Source organism: Diabrotica virgifera, chromosome 6 (assembly GCF_917563875.1).
Source record: "Diabrotica virgifera virgifera chromosome 6, PGI_DIABVI_V3a".
Taxonomy (NCBI): domain Eukaryota; kingdom Metazoa; phylum Arthropoda; class Insecta; order Coleoptera; family Chrysomelidae; genus Diabrotica; species Diabrotica virgifera.
In genome coordinates, this window is record NC_065448.1 from 178,717,021 (window position 1) to 178,724,706 (window position 7,686).

The following is a 7,686-nucleotide window of genomic DNA, read 5'->3' on the forward strand; positions in this document are numbered from 1 at the left end:
CTGGTAATTAGTTTTTCTTAAATATCTTCAGAACGCTTCTATTTAGAAAAGCGATACTTGGTACACATAATTATCTTCCAGAGTTAAATCGATTCCATCCACTGCAAATTTATAGTACCTGTCATAGGCGTGCGTTTTGGGTAGGGCTACAGTTATATTATCGCATAACTTTTTTGTTTTTAATTTCTAAGCATTCTTGAGTCTGGATTATTAAAATGTGAGGTATTATAGTACCAAAAGGTACTCTTACTTTAAGTAGATAGGATACACCATACAGAGATATAGATCCAGTCCAATAGATTTCATTAATGTCGAATTTCTGGTACCGGTCACATGCCTCCGTTTTGGGTAGGTCATCGGTTATTTTATCGTATAACTTTTTTGTCATTAATTTTTAAGAATTTTTGACACTAGATTATTAAATTATGAGGTATTCTAGTACTAAAAGGTACTCTTGCTTTAAGTTGGTAAAATATACCGTTTTTTTTTGAAAATTGTTTTCAATTTTTTTTCAAATTCAGGAAACGAAAAATTTTCAAATCGATTTTTCTAGAAAACGGTGTATCCTACCGACTTACAGACAAAAAAGTTATGCGATAAAATAACCGTTGCCCCACCCAAAAAGGACGCCTATGACTGGTACTAGAAATTCACAATGAATGAAATCGATTTATCTCTAGAAGATAAATATGAGTACCAATTTTCGTTTTTCTAACTAGAAGCGTTCTGGAGGTATTTAAGAAAAACTAATTAAAAGACGCCATCTTCAAAGAGCTCTAGCTCCCTTAGGAAACATTTTCGTACTAGATGAATTTAGTTAAATTGTCTTAAAATTATATGAGGAATCTCCTGTCTTCGTTTGTCGGTAGAGTTTCTGGACACCCTGTATATTAATGTAAAGGTAAATAACTGGTTCTCCCTCCTTTGCACATAATAGTACGGGATCCGAGTCTAGGTCGACCCGGATAAAAACATTTTTTTATTAAATTTCATACATAGACAAATATGACTTGCATGAGTTTCCTAAGAATGCGAAATAATAAACAATAAAAATAAGAAAGTTACAATATCTGGGACACGTAATGAGGGGACAGCGATATGAAATGCTAAGACTGATAATACAGGGAAAGATAACAAGGGGAAGGAGTATAGGAAGAAGGAAAGTGTCATGGTTGAAGAATTTAAAGGAACTGGTTTAAGGTCATCGGTACATAATTCGCAAATATTTTGCGGGTATTCCTACTTTTTCTGTCTATACGGCAAATTACGTGTAGTAAAATTCACACTGATATGGATATGTAAACATTACTAGAATGTCATTCTACTTGAAAATGTCATCATTAATTTAAAGAGATGGCTTTTGAATGTTCTTGGAGAACTGTTATTTTTATAATTGCAAATTATTAGTTAATAAATGTGATAATTTTTTCACTAACTATGTATTCAGTGATTGTTATAATATGTACAACAAAAACTAATACCCAATCGAGAAAAGAGGAAAAGTGTTTTAGTGATTTTTTAATAATATATTGTTACTATGGACCTCTTACAATTTTGAACATCTTTAACAACAAAATACTTGGATCACAGAATATATTATCCTGATGTATTCTCTGCTTTGATCTTCCGCAAATAATACACAATAAATAACTTTTTATTAAGTTCACGTCTTAAATCAATTATTTATCAAATACACTTATATCAATATTATTTAATCAACAACTCAAAATATTACCGATGCCATGTCAAATATTTAAAATTGTCACTGTCTGACTGACAGTATGCTGACAATATTCTATTCGACTGAGTGCGTTGTATGACAAAGATAGATTTGGAAATATTACCACGGACATTATGTTCATTTTTTTCGAATCCTGAACAAACCAATAAATATTTTTGAAAAATTTAAACGCAGAATGAAAGACTATGTTATTACCGAGGGCCGAAAGTCCCTTAGAATAAATGAAAAGTTTATTGTGAACGAGATATTTTAAATTAAATATCACACTAAATTTTCTCTTAGTTTTTCACCCCTGTAAATTATTAAAATAAACATTATAGAAGTTCTCAGGGACTTTCGGCCCTCACCAATAACGTAATCTTTCATTCTGCGTTTAAATTTTTCAAAAATACTTATTAGTTTTCTCAGGATTCGAAAAAAATGAATCCCCATTTGAATAGCATTGCAGTAGAAAATACGTACCCATCCTCACAAATGCAATTCTATAGAACTCTTCAGAGCAGCGGTAGATAAAGTAAAGATAGTGATGATGATATCCAACCTCCAATTAGGAGACGGCACTTAAAGAAGAAGAGCTCAGTATAATCCATAGAATATTCAAGGAAAAATATAGAAACTTAAGTCAACGGTGGCAAATTTTTAAAGATACCTCACAAAAAACAATGGATTTTGAGGTAGACATCAGACATCATCATTGGATTTTGTTAAACAAATAATTCAAAGAGATTTTATTAGCTTATGAGTTTCTCGAGGTAGTGCTGTCAAGTTTTTGAAGTTATACTTCTTTACGCGCGATATGAGGGTGAATTTTTATATGTTAAAACCTACGATCCCGGCACATGCGCATTATAACTTTATTCTGATTGGATGTTCAAATGACATGTCAAAAATTATCCAATATGGCAGCTGTAGCGCAGCTGTGGTTTGGACGGTTGACGGTTTGGTTATGTATGGTTGTTGCGTTTTAAAATTTGTGGGAAGAGAAACAACAAAGGTTAGTTAATAGTTATACTGCCTTTTTAAATAGTTTTCATATTATATTTTTGAAGTTATACTTCAAAATGTTTTAATTTATGTATGTATCAGTCCAGAAAAGGTGTGGAAAGAATATATTAGTGTTTTTAAACATATTTTTCTACAAACGTGTTAAAAATGCAATTTTTAGGACTCCATATGAGCGTTAAAAATGCTACTTTAAGGCACTAGTGCTTTAAAAATTTTAAGGCACTGCAGTTAAAAGTGAATTGTCAAATTGTGAAACGTCAAAATATTTATATTTCATTTATTAACATTAATATTAATAATACAACTTGCGCAATTTGAAAAAGGTGGTTTAAAAGGTTTTTTATTATAATTTTGTGTATTTGGATTTGTCTTCCTTGGGCGTAAAATAATAAAACATCTATTTTTATATTTCACTTGTCACCGTGATGTATAATTATGTATATCTGAAAGGTAAGTAGCATGCGGCTTGATGGCCTTGTTGGTAGAGCATTGGACCAGAGATCAAAAAATCGCGAGATTGCGGGTTCAAATCCCGGACGATTCATATTTTTTTCTTTTTTTTTTAATATTTGGCATTGTTAAGTTTTGGTTCATTTTTGGTAATTATTGTTAATTTTTTGTATTGTAACTGTTAAGCAGGTATATTTATTTCGTTGAAATTATATTATAATAGAAGTATAACTTCTTACGTGCGTACAAAGTACACACACATTCTTTTTTTTTGTAGTTTTAACGATCTTTGACTTTTTGGTATCACTCAGAAGTCAAAACAACAATTTTTTGTAAAAAAAAGGGTGAAAATCAACATATTTATTATTGTTAAACAAAAAATATGTTTTAGCGTTACCTCACGAAATGTCTAAAGGAAATATATACAAAATTGCAGATGGATCGGTCAAGTAGTTTTTGAATTACAATGTCTACCGCCTTTGAAAAAAGCAGTTTTGAGAAAAAACGCGGTTAAAGTTTTGTCAACTTCTTATTTTCAATAACTTTTTTTGTCTGTCAAATCGTAGAGTGATGTAAACCGGAATAAGTTTTTGAATCGCGGAGTAATTTATAAATAAGAATAGGAAGAGCAGTTGAAAGTTTCTCACTATGCACAAGTGCGCTGGCACGAACCTGCTGCAAAACGAGTCGAAGATAGGGATATTCAACACTATATCATCGCGTTTGATATTAAAATTTAATTATTTAAAATCATTTAAGATCCTTTAATAATCTTTACTTTCATATACTTATGTTTTGATTGGTAAACAGATCGGTGCAGTCACCTACATTTGCTTAACTGTTTACACCGCTTGTCCGGTAGCCAGGAATGTTAACACAGAATACCCCAAATACCTTTTTTAATATGATTAAAAATTTAGATGGGAAATAAGCCACAATTAAATTGAAAAAATAATTTTATTAACGTTTCGAAGCCCAAATCGGGTTTCGAAACGTTAATAAAATTATTTTTTTCAATTTAATTGTGGCTTATTTCCCATCTAAATAGTTAATCATAAAAATGCCACAAGGAAATAGCTTCAGAACAACTTTTTTAAAATATGTTTAAACTTTTAGTTTCAATACAATTTGATTGGTAAACAATGAAACTTGCTTAAGTTTTTTTAATTAAGGGGGCTTTGAAAATTTTCGTTTTCTTTTATTATTTTAATTGAAAGTACATAACCTCAAGAATACTCTCTGAACTCAAGAAAAAATTTCTCCGCTGCACGCGCAAAGTATTCGCGAACTCAAGCGAGGGTGCTGCCGCTTATTTGGAACTAGAGGAATTGGGATGAAAATAATCGTAAACAAATCATCTGTTAACCTAAAATGTTAAAACGTCGGTGTAATGCTTGTCGGGGTGTGTTCATTTAATTAATGATTTATTTATATTAATTAATTACATCAATAACAATATTAATTATATCAAAATACGTTATCCCAATTACATTAGCCATTTTTTCAGTTCGCGACAAAGCCCACCACACATCACTTAACGGGGTCCGGACAAAAAATTCCCACAAATCATCCCTGGACAAAATATCTCCAGACAAAAAAATCCCCGGACAAATAATCTTCAAGAAAATATTTGCTGGCGACTAGTTATCTAAAAGTTTTCCCGAAATTTTACCAAATTTCGAATTCTAATTCCATGCCGTAAACTTCAAATTTTATGATTAACTATTTAGATGGGAAATAAGCCACAATTAAATTGAAAAAATAATTTTATTAACGTTTCGAAGCCCAAATCGGGTTTCGTTGTCAAAATACAAAATACTAATAAATTAAACAAAAATGTTGTTGCTTAGTAAAAGATTCTTCTAATAATTAATTTAATCTGACTCATTTATATCGGTAATTCAGACGTATATTATAGATTTTAAAGTAGAAGACTTTAAAATGATATCGCCAATATTTATGAGTTGCGTTCCTGGGATGACTTTACTAAAAGATAGTTCATTCGATTACATGAAATCAATCCCAACTCAAGAATATCCATCACAAGAAAAATCATAACATTTGGTCTGTCTTTAAAAAGACAACCAAATTTAACGATGACAGTAAAATTCACGCGGTAGAGATTCCCTAGTAAATCACGAGGGAAAACCAGGAAAAACCTCGTGATACTATCCCGACATCATAAGTATTTGGTCTTACATTTAATTTACTTTCAAAAAACTAATACCAAATTCTGACTTTAATATGTTTAAATTATAAATAATATTAATAATACATAGATATACAATAAGTAATACTAAAATATAACATTTGTACTAACTCGATATGTTATTGACTTAGTAATCTTAATATTTTCTTTCTATTGACTTCCTCTTTCAGTCTGGGTAACCACATCCTACTGCATTCTACCGAGGAATTTGCGACACAATTGGTTTCATTTAGCATAATAATTTACTAGGGAATTTATACTTTCATTTAGCATTTACTAGGGAATCTCTAACGCGAGAATTTTACTGTCATCGTTACATTTGGTTGTCTTTTTAAAGACAGATCAAATGCTATGATTTTTTTGTGACGGATATTCTTGAGTTGGGATTATTTCATGTAATTGAATGAACTATATTTTAGTAAAGTCGTCCCAGGAACGCAACTCATAAATATTGACGATATCATTTTAAAGTCTTCTACTTTAAAATGTATAATATACGTCTGAATTGCCAATATAAATGAGTCAGATTAAATAAATTATTAGAAGATTTTTTTTACTTAGCAACAACATTTTTGTTTAATTTATTAGTATTTTGTATTTTGACAACGAAACCCGATTTGGGCTTCGAAACGTTAATAAAATTATTTTTTCAATTTAATTGTGGCTTATTTCCCATCTAAATAGTTAATCGTAAAAATGCCACAAGGAAATAGCTTCAGAACAACTTCAAATTTCATGAAACTTCAGAACAACATGACAAAAAATGTGAGTTTTTTCAAAAATCTTTCATAGCTGCTCGGGGAGAGGCCAGATGGGAGAAGGTTTGTAGGACGGCATAGAAAAAGGTGGAAAGATGCAGTCAGAGAAGATCTGGAGAAAATGGGAGTGAGACAATGGGAAATAGTGGCACAGGACCGACAAACATGGAAAGAAATCCCTATTAGGGAACTTGCATAAAATTTTAAATTCGAAAAAAATGTTATAAATCACAACAGAACATAATTTAAAACATGTATCAAAGATTAAAAAGTTTTGTTTGGCTTTCGTTTGGCCCCTAAAGATGATTAAAAATTCAAATTAAAACTGGCGGCCCAAAAACGCGACGTGACGTCATTCGTTTAAATTCTGTTTACATTCTTCCAAAAAAGTAAACAGAATTTAAAATTAGACATTATAAACGTCAGTAGAAAATACAGTTATGTAACCTCACAAGTGTTTTTGATCGTTTGAACTATTTTAAATTGACTAAAGGTTCTCTAAACCAAGGCCAGAAAACAAAAAAAAATATATATATAGATTTTAAATTTGTACTTATTATTATATTAAATATTATTATCATAACATCTGAAAATAACTATGAAAAGGACGTGGCAGCCAGGATTATTGCAGGAAACAGGGCATATTACTCGTTAAGGACCCTACTTAAATCAAAAATACTCTCAACACCAGCAAAAATAAGAGTATATAAGACAATAATTCGTCCCACAATAACGTACGGAAGCGAAACCTGGACTCTGAATCAGCGGGAAACAACAAAATTACTGGTACTTGAAAGAAAGATACTGCGGACTATCTATGGGCCTTGCAGAGAAGAGATAACAGGAGAATGGAGAAGAAGACACAATGATGAACTCCAGACAATATACGGAGATGAAAACATAGTACGCTACATTAAATCAAACAGAATACGATGGGCGGGTCACGTACTAAGATCAAGTGACGAAAGACTTCTAAACGCCACATTCTGGGAAAGGCCCGATGGAAAAAGGTCAGTTGGTCGCCCAAGAAAGAGATGGAAGGACGCAGTAGCCAGCGATCTACATAAAATGGGAGTACAGCAATGGGAAATAGCTGCTCAGGACCGACAACAATGGAGGGAAATAGTAAACGCGGCCAAGACTCACATAGAGTTGTAGAGCCAAATGATGATGATGATGATGACTTGTTATTATGAGGTTTTAAGGCGTGAAATTTTGGAAATCTTATGTTTAAAGGAAACTTAATATTATTATGCAATAAAAAAATGTGCAAGTTCCCTATTAGGTTTGGCATTCGTTTTGACACTGACACTATTAAATGACATTTAAAATAGTTCAAACGATCAAAATCACTTGTGAGGTTACATAACTGTATTTTCTACTGACGTTTATAATGTCTAATTTTAAATTCTGTTTACTTTTTTGGAAGAATGTAAACATAATTTAAACGAATGACGTCACTACGCGTTTTGGACCACCTGTTTTAATTTGAATTTTTAATCATCTTTAGGGGCCAAACGAAA